At 44.2% G+C, this 18,087-nt stretch overlaps 1 protein-coding gene across 2 annotated transcripts in view; it reads right to left on the bottom strand.

The window, feature by feature from the left end:
- LOC130290786 (keratin, type I cytoskeletal 18-like) overlaps nt 1–18,087 on the bottom strand; it is a 125,813-nt gene that overhangs the window by 29,704 nt on the left and 78,022 nt on the right. Inside the window, exon 1 of one of the 2 annotated variants that reach the window (XM_056538855.1) lies at nt 12,260–12,355. The exons of the other annotated variant lie outside the window; for it this stretch is intronic. The gene's annotated coding sequence lies outside the window, so the exon portion shown is untranslated. Of the gene's footprint in view, nt 1–12,259; nt 12,356–18,087 lie in introns of those variants that run through there. 2 annotated transcript variants of the gene reach the window in all.

Here is an 18,087-nt window from a genome sequence, read left to right on the forward strand (position 1 = left end):
GGCTAGGAACACACAAGGAAACGCTTTCACTGGCACAATGGCAACAAGATCCGGCGAGGGAGTGAAGGGGAAGTGAGGTATAAATAGGGAGTGCACAGGTGAACACACTAATTGGAACCACTGCGCCAATCAGCGGCGCAGTGGCCCTTTAAATCGCAGAGACCCGGCGCGCGCGCGCCCTAGGGAGCGGGGCCGCGCGCGCCGGGACAGGACAGACGGAGAGCGAGTCAGGTACGGGAGCCGGGATGCGCATCACGAGCGGGCGCTACCCGCATCGGGAATCGCATCCCGGCTGGAGACGGTATCGCAGCGCACCGGGTCAGTGGAGCTGCCCGGAGCGCTGCGGTAGCGAGAGAGAAGCGAGCGCTCCGGGGAGGAGCGGGGACCCGGAGCGCTCGGCGTAACAGTACCCCCCCCCTTGGGTTTCCCCCTCTTCTTAGAGCCTGAGAACCTGAGGAGCAGACTTTTGTCTAGGATGTTGTCCTCAGGTTCCCAGGATCTCTCTTCAGGTCCACAGCCCTCCCAATCCACCAAAAAGAACCTTTTTCCTCTGACCGTCTTGGAGGCCAGTATCTCTTTCACTGAGAAGACGTCAGAAGAACCGGAGACAGGAGTGGGAGAAACTAATTTGGGAGAGAAACGGTTGATGATGAGTGGTTTAAGAAGAGAGACATGAAAGGCATTAGGAATACGGAGAGAAGGAGGAAGAAGAAGTTTGTAAGAGACAGGATTAATTTGGCACAAGACTTTGAAAGGACCAAGATAGCGTGGACCCAGTTTGTAACTGGGGACACGAAAGCGGACATATTTAGCGGAGAGCCATACCTTGTCTCCGGGAGCAAAAATGGGGGGAGCTCTTCTTTTCTTATCGGCAAACTTTTTCATGCGAGATGAAGCCTGTAAAAGAGAATCTTGGGTCTCTTTCCATATGGTGGAAAGATCACGAGTCACTTCATCTACAGCGGGCAAACCAGAGGGCAAGGGAGTAGGGAGGGGGGGAAGAGGGTGACGGCCGTACACCACGAAAAATGGGGATTTGGAGGAAGATTCAGAGACTCTAAAGTTATACGAGAATTCGGCCCATGGTAGAAGATCTGCCCAATCATCCTGGCGGGAGGAAACAAAATGTCGTAAATAATCACCCAAGACCTGGTTAATTCTTTCTACTTGTCCATTGGATTGAGGATGATATGCAGAAGAAAAGTTTAATTTAATCTTGAGTTGTTTACAGAGAGCCCTCCAGAATTTTGACACGAATTGGACGCCTCTATCCGAGACTATCTGTGTGGGCAACCCGTGAAGACGAAAAATGTGTACAAAAAATTGTTTAGCCAACTGAGGCGCTGAAGGAAGACCAGGAAGAGGGATGAAATGTGCCATCTTGGAGAATCGATCAACGACCACCCAAACAACAGTGTTGCCACGGGATGGGGGTAGGTCTGTAATAAAATCCATACCAATCAGAGACCAAGGCTGTTCGGGGACAGGCAGAGGATGAAGAAAACCAGCGGGCTTCTGGCGAGGAGTCTTATCCCGGGCACAGACAGTGCAGGCTCGCACAAAGTCCACGACATCCGTCTCCAGAGTCGGCCACCAATAGAAGCGAGAGATGAGTTGCACAGATTTCTTGATGCCCGCATGGCCTGCGAGATGGGAGGAGTGACCCCATTTGAGGATTCCGAGGCGTTGGCGTGGAGTGACGAAGGTCTTCCCTGGAGGAGTTTGCCTGATGGAGGCTGGAGAAGTGGAAATCAGGCAGTCAGGAGGAATGATGTGTTGCGGAGAGAGTTCAACTTCCGAGGCATCCGAGGAACGAGAGAGAGCATCGGCCCTAATGTTCTTATCGGCAGGCCGAAAGTGAATTTCAAAATTAAATCGGGCAAAGAACAGAGACCACCTGGCCTGGCGAGGATTCAGCCGTTGGGCAGACTGGAGATAGGAGAGGTTCTTGTGATCGGTGTAAATAATAACTGGAAATCTTGATCCCTCCAGCAGATGCCTCCATTCCTCAAGTGCTAATTTAATGGCTAGAAGCTCTCGATCCCCGATGGAGTAGTTCCTCTCCGCCGGAGAGAAGGTCCTAGAAAAAAAACCACAAGTAACAGCATGCCCGGAAGAATTTTTTTGTAGAAGGACCGCTCCAGCTCCTACAGAGGAGGCATCAACCTCCAATAGGAAGGGTTTAGATGGGTCAGGTCTGGAGAGCACGGGAGCCGAAGAAAAGGCAGACTTGAGCCGTTTAAAGGTGTCTTCCGCTTGAGGAGGCCAAGACTTGGGATTGGCATTTTTTTTGGTTAAAGCCACGATAGGGGCCACAACGGTAGAAAAATGTGGAATAAATTGCCTGTAATAATTGGCCAACCCCAAAAAACGTTGGATAGCACGGAGTCCGGAGGGGCGTGGCCTATCTAAGACGGCAGAGAGTTTGTCTGGATCCATTTGTAGTCCTTGGCCAGAGACCAAGTATCCTAGGAAAGGAAGAGATTGGCATTCAAACAGACATTTCTCTATCTTGGCATAAAGTTGATTGTCACGAAGTCTCTGAAGAACCATACGGACATGCTGGCGGTGTTCTTCTAGATTGGCAGAAAAAATCAGGATATCGTCCAGATATACAACAACACAGGAGTATAAGAGATCACGAAAAATTTCATTAACAAAGTCTTGGAAGACGGCAGGGGCGTTGCACAGGCCAAAGGGCATGACCAGATACTCAAAGTGTCCATCTCTAGTGTTAAATGCCGTTTTCCATTCATCCCCCTCTCTGATGCGGATGAGATTATAAGCACCTCTTAAGTCCAGTTTGGTAAAGATGTGGGCACCTTGGAGGCGATCAAAGAGTTCAGAGATGAGGGGTAGGGGGTAGCGGTTCTTTACCGTGATTTTATTAAGACCGCGGTAGTCAATGCAAGGACGTAGAGAGCCATCTTTTTTGGACACAAAGAAAAATCCGGCTCCGGCAGGAGAGGAGGATTTACGGATAAAGCCTTTTTTTAAATTTTCCTGGATGTACTCCGACATAGCAAGAGTCTCTGGGGCGGATAGATTCTGCCCCGGGGTGGAGTAGTGCCCGGGAGGAGGTCAATAGGACAATCATAAGGCCTGTGAGGAGGTAGAGTCTCAGCTTGTTTTTTGCAAAAAACATCCGCAAAGTCCATATAGGCCTTAGGGAGACCGGTTACAGGGGGAACCACAGAGTCACGGCAAGGGGTACTGGGAACCGGTTTTAGGCAGTCCTTGAAACAAGAGGGCCCCCAACTCTTGATCTCCCCAGTGGACCAATCCAGGGTTGGGGAATGGAGTTGAAGCCAGGGTAGTCCAAGGAGGATTTCGGAAGTGCAATTGGGGAGGACCAAAAATTCAATCTTCTCGTGATGAGGTCCGATGCACATTAGAAGGGGCTCCGTGCGGAAACGTATGGTACAGTCCAATCTTTCATTGTTTACACAATTGATGTAGAGGGGTCTGGCGAGACTGGTCACTGGGATGTTGAACCTGTTGACGAGAGAGGCCAAAATAAAATTTCCTGCAGATCCGGAATCCAAGAAGGCCATAGTAGAGAAGGAGAAGGCAGATATCCGCACAGGCACAGTAAGACGTGGAGAAGCAGAGTAGACATCAAGGACTGTCTCACCTTTGTGCGGAGTCAGCGTACGTCTTTCCAGGCGGGGAGGACGGATAGGACAATCCTTCAGGAAGTGTTCGGTACTGGCACAGTACAGGCAGAGATTCTCCATGCGGCGTCGTGTCCTCTCTTGAGGTGTCAGGCGAGACCGGTCGACCTGCATAGCCTCCACGGCGGGAGGCACAGGAACGGATTGCAGGGGACCAGAGGAGAGAGGAGCTGGGGAGAAAAAACGCCTTGTGCGAACAAAGTCCATATCCTGGCGGAGCTCCTGACGCCTTTCGGAAAAACGCATGTCAATGCGAGTGGCAAGATGGATGAGTTCATGTAGGTTAGCAGGGATTTCTCGTGCGGCCAGAACATCTTTAATGTTGCTGGATAGGCCTTTTTTAAAGGTCGCGCAGAGGGCCTCATTATTCCAGGATAATTCTGAAGCAAGAGTACGGAATTGTACGGCGTACTCGCCAACGGAAGAATTACCCTGGACCAGGTTCAACAGGGCAGTCTCAGCAGAAGAGGCTCGGGCAGGTTCCTCAAAGACACTTCGAATTTCCGAGAAGAAGGAGTGTATAGAGGCAGTGACGGGGTCATTGCGGTCCCAGAGCGGTGTGGCCCATGACAGAGCTTTTCCAGACAAAAGGCTGACTACGAAAGCCACCTTAGACCTTTCAGTAGGAAACTGGTCCGACATCATCTCCAAGTGCAGGGAACATTGGGAAAGAAAGCCACGGCAGAATTTAGAGTCCCCATCAAATTTATCCGGCAAGGATAGTCGTAGACCAGAAGCGGCCACTCGCTGCGGAGGAGGTGCAGGAGCTGGCGGAGGAGATGATTGCTGAAGCTGTGGTAGTAGCTGCTGTAGCATCACGGTCAGTTGAGACAGCTGTTGGCCTTGTTGCGCTATCTGTTGTGACTGCTGGGCGACCACCGTGGTGAGGTCGGCGACAACTGGCAGAGGAACTTCAGCGGGATCCATGGCCGGATCTACTGTCACGATGCCGGCTGGCAGGTAGTGGATCCTCTGTGCCAGAGAGGGATTGGCGTGGACCGTGCTAGTGGATCGGTTCTAAGTCACTACTGGTTTTCACCAGAGCCCGCCGCAAAGCGGGATGGTCTTGCTGCGGCGGTAGTGACCAGGTCGTATCCACTAGCAACGGCTCAACCTCTCTGACTGCTAAAGATAGGCGCGGTACAAGGGAGTAGACAGAAGCAAGGTCGGACGTAGCAGAAGGTCGGGGCAGGCAGCAAGGATCGTAGTCGGGGGCAACGGCAGGAGGTCTGGAACACAGGCTAGGAACACACAAGGAAACGCTTTCACTGGCACAATGGCAACAAGATCCGGCGAGGGAGTGAAGGGGAAGTGAGGTATAAATAGGGAGTGCACAGGTGAACACACTAATTGGAACCACTGCGCCAATCAGCGGCGCAGTGGCCCTTTAAATCGCAGAGACCCGGCGCGCGCGCGCCCTAGGGAGCGGGGCCGCGCGCGCCGGGACAGGACAGACGGAGAGCGAGTCAGGTACGGGAGCCGGGATGCGCATCGCGAGCGGGCGCTACCCGCATCGGGAATCGCATCCCGGCTGGAGACGGTATCGCAGCGCACCGGGTCAGTGGAGCTGCCCGGAGCGCTGCGGTAGCGAGAGAGAAGCGAGCGCTCCGGGGAGGAGCGGGGACCCGGAGCGCTCGGCGTAACAATATTAAATTATTATGGTAGCAAGTATGAGCCCCTTTATTAAACCCATTGGCTTGGGCCCCTAACAAGAATAACACCCATACTTCTTAATGCAAGCCCCATGAGCAGGGATTAGAGTGTTATGGATAAATATTAATTGTGTATTTTTTCATTTTGTAACTATGGAAATAGAGAGCCCATTGAGTGTTTTAATAAATGTCCCAGCATGTGGTCATTGGTGACATGGATGGAACGGGCAGTGTGACATGATTGAACCTGCAGGATATGAGTTATATGAAAAGTTTAGATCTTAAAGGGGTATTCCAGGAAAAAACTTTTTTTTATATATCAACTGGCTCCAGAAAGTTAAACAGATTTGTAAATTACTTCTATTAAAAAATCTTAATCCTTCCAATAGTTATTAGCTTCTGAAGTTGAGTTGTTGTTTTCTGTCTAACTGCTCTCTGATGACTCACGTCCCGGGAGCTGTGCAGTTCCTATGGGGATATTCTCCCATCATGCACAGCTCCCGGGACGTGACATCATCATTGAGCAGTTAGACAGAAAACTTCAGAAGCTAGTAACTATTGGAAGGATTAAGATTTTTTAATAGATGTAATTTACAAATCTGTTTAACTTTCTGGAGCCAGTTGATATATAAAAAGAAAGGTTTTGCCTGGAATACCCCTTTAAACTTTTAATATATTCTTCCTTATGTTATTATAAGACACTTTGCTATTTACTTGCTGTTAAAATTCTCAACCTTTATATGTTTTTAATGTGATTGAAAAAACGTCCACTAGGTGGCTCTGTTCTGTTCAAGTTAAACAATTAGTTTTGTCTCCTACCAGCCTGGCAGGAGACCAAACTCAGGAAGTGTGTTCGGGGCATGGGGAGGTACAGCTCTTGCAGGCTTCAGACATCGCGCCTGCTGGGGAACGCCCACTTTCTCCTGCCGTGAGCTCACACAATGTGAGCAAGGTGAAAGGTATGATCCAGAGATTTTTAAAGCTTGGAATTTTTTTTTAATGGCAGGAAGGGTGTTAAGAGTGTGGTATTCGGGAGGGTAATGGTGTCTGTGGTGTTGCGGTGATAGTGTAGGGTATATTGGTGTTAACCCTTAATTGTCGTGACGCCAGGGTGAAGTTTCCTCAATGTAATAATCCAACCGTCAACCGTCCCACAAACGGCAGGGAAAAATAACGCAATGTCCACAGCCGATTTTATGAAGTAACTTTACTGCATATTTTATGCACCGGCATGGAACATAACAGTCTTTGCGAGAGAGAGAACCGTGGTGCAGGTTTGTCACAGGTTTGCTGGGACTCCGGGATCTTTGGTGCTAGCCACTGTGCTACTATTTTTAGAAGAATTGGATTTGTAGTAGTCACACAGGATTCAGTAGATTGTGCTTGGATAACTCACGGTTTTGTGGCTGCTAGGTATTAGGCTTCAGGCCTAGCTTGAATTGATGCTGAAGATATGAGATGTGCTTGCTTTCATTTACAGGTCTCATCAGAGAGAATTTAGTTGCTGCAGCGCCTTATATATTAAGGGGATGGGACAAAGCTCATTGGTCAGCAGAACCTGTTAGTCCTGACCCAGTGAACTCTGGGTATCACATTACCCAAAGGTTCTTAAACCATAGAACAATTTAATTAAAGGCACGTGACCTCTAAGGTCCACGACTAGGGGTTAGCCCTACAGGAGAGCCCTATTGACATGGAGGGACTCTGTCTGATGGGACTTTAGACAAAGGGACAGGACCAGGTCCTGTACCGGGACACCTCAGGAGTAGTTAGGGAATATAATCTGAGTTAGTTTAGAAAATATGGTTTGATGACAGGTACTCTTTAAGGGTATGTTCACATGGTAGGAAAATGTGTGGAATATCCGCCTGGAAAACACGGGAGGAAATTCCGCACATTTGAATAATATGGCAAGTCTATTCTTTTTGTAGAAGCCGAAACCGGGATTTCTGCGGCAGAAAAATCTGCTGCAAAAATTCCACCGTGTGCAGCAGAAATGCATTGAAATCAATGGGACTTTGCTGCAGCGGAATGTCAGTGCAGAATATTCAGGTGGAATTCCGCACGGATATTCCGGCACGTGAACATACCCTAAAGGTTAGACAGTTGTATGTATGTCAGAGCGTATTTCAATTATAGGTGATAAAGCCTCATGGGGTCCATATAGTGCTGGTCTTGTGGTCATTTCCGTACACAAAAACTGGCCTGAAACTTGTATTTAGCTTTGCCTGATGAATAAACCAATAGCAGCTTTTGTCTTTATTTTGAATATTGTGAACGACATTAAAATACTATTTCAGACTATTTTTTGCATTTGATACCTTGTTAACGGGGCTGTCCAGGATTGCAAAAATAGAGCTAATTTCTAGAGATGAGCGAACTTACAGTAAATTCGATTCGTCACGAACTTCTCGGCTCGGCAGTTGATGACTTATCCTGCATAAATGAGTTCAGCTTTCAGGTGCTCCAGTGGGCTGGAAAAGGTGGATACAGTCCTAGGAAAGATTCTCCTAGGACTGTATCCACCTTTTCCAGCCCACGGGAGCACTAATTTATGCAGGCTAAGTCATCAACTGCCGAGCCGAGAAGTTTGTGACGAATCGAATTTACTGTAAGTTCACTCATCTCTACTAATTTCATCCAAAAACAGCAACACTGGTGTCTTCAGGTTGTGCGTGGTATTGCAGCTCATTTCCATTGAAGTGAATAGAGCCAAGTTGTTATACCACACACAACCTGAGGACAGACATGGTGCTGTTTTTTTTTATTTTTATTTATTTGTTTAAAAAAAAAAAAAAAAAAAAGAAATTAGCTCTGTTTATCCATTCCTGGATAACCCCAATGTTCATGTTTGCTGGTGTACCGCTTACTATGTAATCCAGCACCTCACTGTGGTGCATGAATATTACAATTTGGGAATAAATATGTGGTCTCTAGGTATATCCTTTAAATTTACATGGGGTTCTGTGAAAGCATAACCCTACAAAATGTATGCTTACATTCACACCGCCCTTGCTAAATGTCCCCCTATATCTACAAAGAGTTTGTATGTTCTCCCCAGGTTTTATAGGCTTTTTGAAGGGGATATCCAGAATTAGAAAAAAACAACATAGCTGCTTTCATCCACAAGCAACACCACTCTTGTCCTAGGGCAGTGGTCTCCAACCTGCAGACCTCCAGATGTTACAAAACTACAACTCCCAGCATGCCCGAACAGCCAACGGCTGTTCGGGCATGCTGGGAGTTGTAGTTTTGCAACATCTGGAGGTCCTCAGGTTGGAGACCACTGTCCGACGGGAATTGCAGCTCAGTGCCATTGAGGTGAATGGAGCTGAGTTGTAATACCACATACAACCTGAGGACAGGTGAGGCGCTGGTTATAAAAGTAAATGTGAATTTTTTTTCAAATGATGAAATTAGCTTAACCCCTTAAGGACTCAGGGTTTTTCCGTTTTTGCACTTTCGTTTTTTCCTCCTTACCTTTTAAAAATCATAACCCTTTCAATTTTCCACCTAAAAATCCATATTATGGCTTATTTTTTGCGTCGCCAATTCTACTTTGCAGTGACATTAGTCATTTTACCCAAAAATGCACGGCGAAACGGAAAAAAAAATCATTGTGCGACAAAATCGAAAAAAAAACGCCATTTTGTAACTTTTGGGGGCTTTCGTTTCTACGCAGTGCATATTTCGGTAAAAATTACACCTTATCTTTATTCTGTAGGTCCATACGGTTAAAATGATACCCTACTTATATAGGTTTGATTTTGTCGCACTTCTGGAAAAAATCATAACTACATGCAGGAAAATTTATACGTTTAAAAATGTCATCTTCCGACCCCTATAACTTTTTTATTTTTCCACGTACGGGGCGGTATGAGGACTCATTTTTTTCGCCGTGATCTGAAGTTTTTATCGGTATGATTTTTGTTTTGATCGGACTTTTTGATCACTTTTTATTCATTTTTTAATGATATAAAAAGTGACCAAAATACGCTTTTTTGGACTTTGGAATTTTTTTGCGCGTACGCCATTGACCGTACGGCTTAATTAATGATATATTTTTATAGTTCGGACATTTACGCACGCGGCGATACCACATATGTTTATTTTTTATTTTTTTTACACTGTTTTATTTTTTTTATGGGAAAAGGGGGGTGATTCAAACTTTTATTAGGGAAGGGGTTAAATGACCTTTATTAACACTTTTTTTTTACATTTTTTTTGCAGTGTTATAGGTCCCATAGGGACCTATAACACTGCACACACTGATCTCTAATGCTGATCACTGGCGTGCATTAACACGCCTGTGATCAGCATTATCGGCGCTTGACTGCTCCTGCCTGGATCTCAGGCACGGAGCAGTCATTCGTCGATCGGACACCGGGGAGGCAGGTAAGAGCCCTCCCGGTGTCCGATCAGCTGTTCGGGACGCCGCGATTTCACCGCGGCGGTCCCGAACAGCCCGACTGAGCAGCCGGGTCACTTTCACTTTCACTTTAGAAGCGGTGGTCAGCTTTGACCGCCGCTTCTAAAGGGTTAATACCGCACATCGCCGCGATCGGCAATGTGTGGTATTAGCCGCGGGTCCCGGCCGTTGATTAGCGCCGGGACCGACGCGATATGATGCGGGATCGCGGCGCGATCCCGCTTCATATCGCGGGAGCCGGCGCAGGACGTAAATATACGTCCTGGGTCGTTAAGGGGTTAAAGGGGTTATCCAGGAAAAAACTTTTTTTTTTATTATATCAACTGGCTCCAGAAAGTTAAACCGATTTGTAAATTACTTCTATTAAAAAATCTTAATCCTTTCAGTACTTATGAGCTTCTGAAGTTGAGTTGTTCTTTTCTGTCTAAGTGCTCTCTGATGACACGTGTCTCGGGAACCGCCCAGTTTAGAAGAAAATCCCCATAGCAAACCTCTTCTAAACTGGGCAGTTCCCGAGACACGTGTCATCAGAGAGCACTTAGACAGAAAAGAACAACTCAACTTCAGAAGCTCATAAGTACTGAAAGGATTAAGATTTTTAATAGAAGTAATTTACAAATCTGTTTAACTTTCTGGAGCCAGTTGATATATAAAAAAAAATGTTTTTTCCTGGATAACCCCTTTAATCTGTTAAAATTATACTGCTAAAATCCGAATCACAAAACTAGATTCGGAGTAAAACCACATGTGATTTCTCGCATCTGTTGTTTCCTTTGACCTTCAAATCACAATGAAAAGCAGAGAATAAAATTAACCAAGTGAACCCAGCCTTACATTAATTCTCTATAAACAGACCGGTTTCACATGAGGGTAATATGGACATGTGTCACTTTGGGTCATCAGACCCGCGGTCAGGCTGGGACTCGCAGTCATTTTTCGTCCTATAGGACGCACCGGCGTATAAGACGCACCCAATTTTTAGGGGCAAAATCTAAAAAAATAAAGATTTTGAACCCAATAGTGGTCTTCAACCTGCGGACCTTCAGATGTTGCAAAACTACAACTCCCAGCATGCCCGGACAGCCGTTGGCTGCCGCCACGATAGGGGTGTATTCGCCGTATAAGACGCACCGACTTTCCCCCCCCCCAGTTTTGGGGAAGAAAAAGTGCGTCTTATACGGCGAAAAATACGGTATATAAATATATATATATATAAGTATATAAATGTGTCCATATTACATTCTTATGAAACCAGCCAAATAGTTTATTCGGCTTCCTATGACATTTGCCCTAGAATGTAGAACTTAGATTGTGGACAGGCCCTGTGAGTGTTCACAATCCTTGTACATTGCTATAGGATATGTTGGTGCTACATAAGCCACATGAACTAAATGATTTGGTTATTGTTATAAATGCAGAAGTTACAAGAAGCTTCTATTGAAATGCAAACAAACTGCGTCTTTACCATTAAAAGATACAGTAATATAATTAGGATGTCATAGCAAATGAAAGACAATACAAGGTCATGTGATAAAATAAACAATAAAATTAAACTAATCAATTAAAATTTGTTCAGACTTTGTCATAAATAAAAGTGAAGTACAATTACCATAATATAATATATTATAGTAATATAAAAAGAACAAAAAAGTAGCAAACGTACTTATATTAATTCTATCTAATTTTTGTAATAATAATAATAATAATAATTTTGTCATAAATAAAAGTGACGTACAATTACCATAATGTAACATATTATGGCAATATAAACAGAACAAAAAACTAGCAAACGTACTTATATTAATTCTATTTACCGTAATTTTAGTAATAATAATAATAATAATAATTATTATTATTTTGTCATAAATAAAAGTGAAGTACAATTACCATAATGTAATATATTATGGTAATATAAACAGAACAAAAAAGTAGCAAACGTACTTATATTAATTCTATCTAATTTTAGTAATAATAATAATAATAATAATTTTGTCATAAATAAAAGTGACGTACAATTACCATAATGTAACATATTATGGTAATATAAACAGAACAAAAAACTAGCAAACTTACTTATATTAATTCTATTTACCGTAATTTTAGTAATAATAATAATTATTATTATTTTGTCATAAATAAAAGTGAAGTACAATTACCATAATGTAATATATTATGGTAATATAAACAGAACAAAAAAGTAGCAAACTTACTTATATTAATTCTATTTACCGTAATTTTAGTAATAATAATAATAATAATTATTATTTTGTCATAAATAAAAGTGAAGTACAATTACTATAATGTAATATATTATGGTAATATAAACAGAACAAAAAAGTAGCAAACTTACTTATATTAATTCTATATAATTTTAGTAATAATAATAATAATTTACGTGAGTGATTAATAAAGTGATTCACCGGATAAGTGACTTATGGCACCGCGCCATGACACAAGACACAGGTAATCTAAGTAGTATATTGGGGAACATCAGCCTACTGTACCTTGCTTCAGACAGATCCTTAGAGAGTTGTGAGCACATCTCTGTGTATCCTGGGCCCTTTATAGAGACGGAGCTAAGAAGGTGGGGGGGGGGGGGGGATCACACCCAGGGGAGGGAGGTTGGTTATTGAAGTCATTCACACCTACCTGTAACATGTCTTTTAGTGAAGTCTACAGTAACAACTACCCCTTACGGTAAACGTGACAGCCAAGAATATATTAGGTATGTAGTATATACAGTATATATGGCCATTACTGTAGGCACGGATGATGACATAAGATAAATATCAGTCTAAATCTCATACAAGGAGTATAGTACACACCCTTGTGCGCACATAAGAAGATAAGTAGAAATATAGATGTGTACATAAAAGGATACACCAATATAGAGTGAGCAGGATGTATATATAACCTGCGCCACCCTGGGCTATCCTGAGATACAGGGGAGCAATACATATGTATCTACAGTCCACACCCTGTCTGCTCCTGAAAGAAATGAAAACCACAAGGACCCAGATCAGAAGAATTCATTGTGATATTAGGAATGTTAAAGTCTTTGTTGGGTTTGTTTGGGGTTACTATGACAATCGTAAGGCCATTGTCACTCAGGATTTTATGGGGTCTCGATGACAACACACTAAGACTGGAGATCTATAATAGAAAGCTTTGCGGTGCGTTGTGTTCTTCAGTTTGCAGATGCAAAACTATGCTTATCTAGTTATAACTATGATCTATAATACAATGCATTTACGGCTTGATCTCACATAGTTGCCAGTGGTTAGTTGACACATCAGAGCAAACAAACGATGATCCAGCACTTGCAAAAACGAAGTAGCTTTATTGAAGATCACTGTACACGGATAAAACCAACCATATCATCAGACGCGTTTCGAGCGCATGCGCTCTTCTTCGGTGACCGCCGAAGAAGAGCGCATGCGCTCGAAACGCGTCTGATGATATGGTTGGTTTTATCCGTGTACAGTGATCTTCAATAAAGCTACTTCGTTTTTGCAAGTGCTGGATCATCGTTTGTTTGTTCTGCTTTGGAATGTCCTGCCGGGCATAGATCCGAGCACTGCTACGCGGTGGTGAGCTGGAGCACCTTTGTTTGTTGACATATGCCAGTTTATTTCGGCTTACATATAAACACCTGTCGCCATGTTCTTAAAGGGGTACTCCGCTTGAAAACTGTTCTGTTCTAGAGCATACCTTTCAGCAGCCATGCCGCTAGTTGCAGCTTCCCTGGATCCTTGTATTGAAGAGGGCCCTGACTTAAAGGGGTACTCCGGTGGAAACCTTTTTTTTTTTTTTTTTTATGTACTGGTGCCAGAAAGTTAAACAGATTTGTAAATTAAATGTAACAAGGAGAAGAGAAAAGAAACTGAACGGAGCACTCACGTTCTTGACCTGGATCCAAAGGCAGGAAAAGCCGACTTCAGTTGCGGTCTTCCATTTGCGGGGAGGCAGTAAATGGTACGGGGGGGGGGGGGGGGGGGTCTCAAACGCAGGCCACGAACCGTATCACGCCCACTGGCGCTTCGTCAGGCCTGACAAAGCGCCAGTGGGCGTGATGCGGTCCATGGCTGATGTCTGAGACTCCCCCCGTACCATCTATTGCCTCCCCGCAAATGGAAGACCGCAACTGAAGTCGGCTTTTCCAGCCTTTGGATACAGGTCAAGAATGTGAGTGCTCCGTTCAGTTTCTTTTCTCTTCTCCTTGTTACATTGTACTAAGAACTTTAAGAACGAGAGCACCTTTTTGGTTTCCCCTAGCCTATACAGGGTTTGGCTCATTAGCAACACCTGTTTTATTATATTGCTCTAGCTCACACAGTGCGGTTTACCGGTGCCGTCTACCCCTTATATTTTTTTCTTGCTCTATTTTCTTCTTACTGGATATTTGTAAATAACTTCTATTAAAAAATCTTTACCCTTCCAGTACTTTTTAGCGGCTGTATGCTACAGAGGAAATAGTTTTCTTTTTTAACCCCTTAAGGACTCAGGGTTTTTCCGTTTTTGCACTTTCGTTTTTTCCTCCTTACCTTTTAAAAATCATAACCCTTTCAATTTTCCACCTAAAAATCCATATTATGGCTTATTTTTTGCATCGCCAATTCTACTTTGCAGTGACATTAGTCATTTTACCGAAAAATGCACGGCGAAACGGAAAAAAAAATCATTGTGCGACAAAATCGAAAAAAACCCGCCATTTTGTAACTTTTGGGGGCTTCTGTTTCTACGCAGTGCATATTTTGGTAAAAATTACACCTTATCATTATTCTGTAGGTCCATACGGTTAAAATGATACCCTACTTATATAGGTTTGATTTTGCCGCACTTCTGGAAAAAATCATAACTACATGCAGGAAAATTTATACGTTTAAAAATGTCATCTTCTGACCCCTATAACTTTTTTATTTTTCCACGTACGGGGCGGTATGAGGACTCATTTTTTGCGCCGTGATCTGAAGTTTTTATTGGTATGATTTTTGTTTTGATCTGACATTTTGATCACTTTTTATTCATTTTTTAATGTTATAAAAAGTTACCAAAATACGCTTTTTTGGACTTTGGAATTTTTTTGCGCGTACGCCATTGACCGTACGGCTTAATTAATGATATATTTTTATAGTTCGGACATTTACGCATGCGGCGATACCACATATGTTTATTTTTATTTTTTTTTACACTGTTTTATTTTTTTTATGGGAAAAGGGGGGTGATTCAAACTTTTATTAGGGAAGGGGTTAAATGACCTTTATTAACACTTTTTTTTAACTTTTTTTTTGCAGTGTTATAGGTCCCATAGGGACCTATAACACTGCACACACTGATCTCTCATCCTGATCACAGGCGTGTATTAACACGCCTGTGATCAGCATTATCGGCGCTTGACTGCTCCTGCGTGGATCTCAGGCACGGAGCAGTCATTCGTCGATCGGGACACCGAGGAGGCAGGTAAGAGCCCTCCCGGTGTCCGATCAGCTGTTCGGGGACGCCGCGATTTCACCGCGGCGGTCCCGAACAGCCCCGACTGAGCAGCCGGGATACTTTCAGTTTCACTTTAGAAGCGGTGGTCAGCTTTGACCGCCGCTTCTAAAGGGTTAATACCGCACATCGCCGCGATCGGCGATGTGTGGTATTAGCCGCGGGTCCCGGCCGTTGATTAGCGCCGGGACCCACGCGATATGATGCGGGATCGCGGCGCGATCCCGCTTCATATCGCGGGAGCCGGCGCAGGACGTAAATATACGTCCTGCGTCGTTAAGGGGTTAATTTATTTTTCATCTTGTCCACAGTGCTCTCTGCTGACACCTCTGTCCGTGTCAGAAACTGTCCAGAGCAGCATAGGTTTGCAATGGGATTTTCTCCTGCTCTGGACAGTTCCTGATACGGGCATCAGGTGTCAGCTGAGAGCACTGTGGACAAGACAAAAAAGAAATTCAAAAAGGAAACAATTTCCTCTGTAGCATACTGCTGCTAAAAAGTACTGGAAGGGTAAAGATTTTTTAATAGAAGTAATTTACAAATCTGTTTAACTTTCTGGCACCAGTTGATTAAAAAAAAAAATAATTTTAAACCGTAGTACCCCTTTAAGTGTAAAATACAAACAAAAAATTGGTCTAGGAGGCGCTGCACACAAACTTGACGTGTTAAAGATTCAGGTCAGCACAAGACAACGTACATTTTATTTCAATAAGGACAACGCATTTCGGCCATAGGCTCCTGCCTTCATCAGGTCCAAAAAGGATACCCAAATAGTAGACTGTACCGAGTGGGGTACTGGTGCGGAGGTCCTGTGTACTTGGCATGCTAGTTCTTTTCTGTCTGACCACAGTGCTCTCTGCTGCCACCTCTGTCCATGTCAGGAACTCCCCATAGCAAAACCTATCCTGCTCTGGACAGTTCCTGACATGGACAGAGGTGTCAGCAGAGAGCACTGTGGTCAGACTGAAAATAATTATACATCTCCTCTGGAGCATACAGCAGCTGATAAGTTCTGGAAGGATTACGATTTTTAAATAGAAGTAGTTTAAAAATCTGTTTAACTTTCTGGCACACCCCTCTCCCATAGACATGAATGGAGGGGGTGTGGCGTGACGTCACGTCCCGGAAACCTGGAGGTTTCCAAAACTGGAGACGCAGCTCCCGCATAGAATGCTGGTGCTGCAGAGAGATTGCGGGGGGTCCCAGCGGTGGGACCCCCACGATCAGACATCTTTTCCTCTATCCTTTGGATAGGGGATAAAATGTTTTTGCCCGGAATACCTCTTTAATTGCCCTATTATCCTGTCTGTAATTCTTACTCAGTACTGGCTAACCTTATATTACAAGCCCCTTAGGCAGGGGCACAATTTACTGAGAGTTTTGTAGGCATGCTATGTGACCTGAGGTCATTGTGCAGGGAGGAGGAGGCTGAGCTCTGAGCCTTATCTATTGTGAATGGTAGCAGATCCTCTGTTATCTATACACTGCTGTCATAACAAGGAGTAGACTGTCAAAAAGTTTTCTTTACAGAACAGGACATGTGAATATGTTTAAAGGATAGGTGCTTTTGTAATAACAAATTGGGGGGAATTTTTCAAGCATTTTACATGTCTTTGCGACCCTTTGACTTTGCAGGGGTTGTGAATTTATCGTGTGCTACTTTTCTCCAAATGTTGCAAACCAATACCAGCAATATTTCCACTTACAAATATTGCTCACAACAACTTCACGTTGTGTGTGCCTTTTGATAAATTAGGGGAACACAAACATACCGTAAGTTGAGCTTGGTAAGTTAGTTTTAAAAACACACATTGATAAGTCCCCACCATTGCTCTGTGTATACAAGGAAAGGAAAATACCGACTCATGTTGTTTGCTAGTCTGATAGTGGTAAGCAAATGTTTGTGTATTGTAGTGTACTGCACATTTACACATTGTCAGTCAGTATCCCCAAGGCTGCCATAAAACTGGCTATAGCACCATCTCTAAAGCAGAAAGGGGATTCTCTGTTTTGGGCGATTTGTGGGGGGGGGGGGGGGGGGGGGTTGTTCATCTCGTTAATTACTTTCTGCTTGACAGCATGTAAACTATGTGATCCTAGGTGACCACTGTGACCTCTTCGGCTGGTGCATACTTTCAAGTAGGTCTGAAATGCTGGACTAGCTGGATTGAGGGACATGAAATTTCATACAAGTTTAAGGAATACAAGTGAGGAATATTGGAATGCTGTAGCCAGGGTTCCTAAACCTAACCTAGTTATAAAGTTCTGCACAATACATATATACATGAGCTTGCATACGAAGGTCTGGTAGTGGAACAGAGAAGTAAAGTCACAAGCTCCACTTCTAACATGTATGTGTTTGCACAGTTATAAGGCTTGTAGCTGTCACTGTTAATCATTATATCGCTAATGCTGTTATAGGGGCACGTGGCATTTACACTTTTATTAGGGATTTTTATGAGGATGCTAATTGTGACTGGCAGGTGCATGTGAATCCGGAATGAAGGGAATAAACTGCGCTTCTCAGAGGCACTCCTGCAACAGAGCTTATTGAGAAATACAGATATAGTGGCCACCAACATGCTTGGCAGCTTGCTATTGCTGTACGGTAGTGCACCATGGTATGTATGCACAGGAGCAGGGACTCCTGTTAACAGCTGGACTCCCTGATCCAGTACTGAGTGGCAGGGCATACTGTACTGTACACATCGCCATTCACTGTACATTCGACAGAGTACCATACAGAACTAGTATGTGCACCACAGCCCAACAGTGCTTTCCCCTCTGGCAGACTTTTTTCTGGAGCCTATAAATGCAGCAGCAGTGTCACCTACTCCTGAGA

Source organism: Hyla sarda, chromosome 9, assembly GCF_029499605.1.
Source record: "Hyla sarda isolate aHylSar1 chromosome 9, aHylSar1.hap1, whole genome shotgun sequence".
Classification (NCBI taxonomy): domain Eukaryota; kingdom Metazoa; phylum Chordata; class Amphibia; order Anura; family Hylidae; genus Hyla; species Hyla sarda.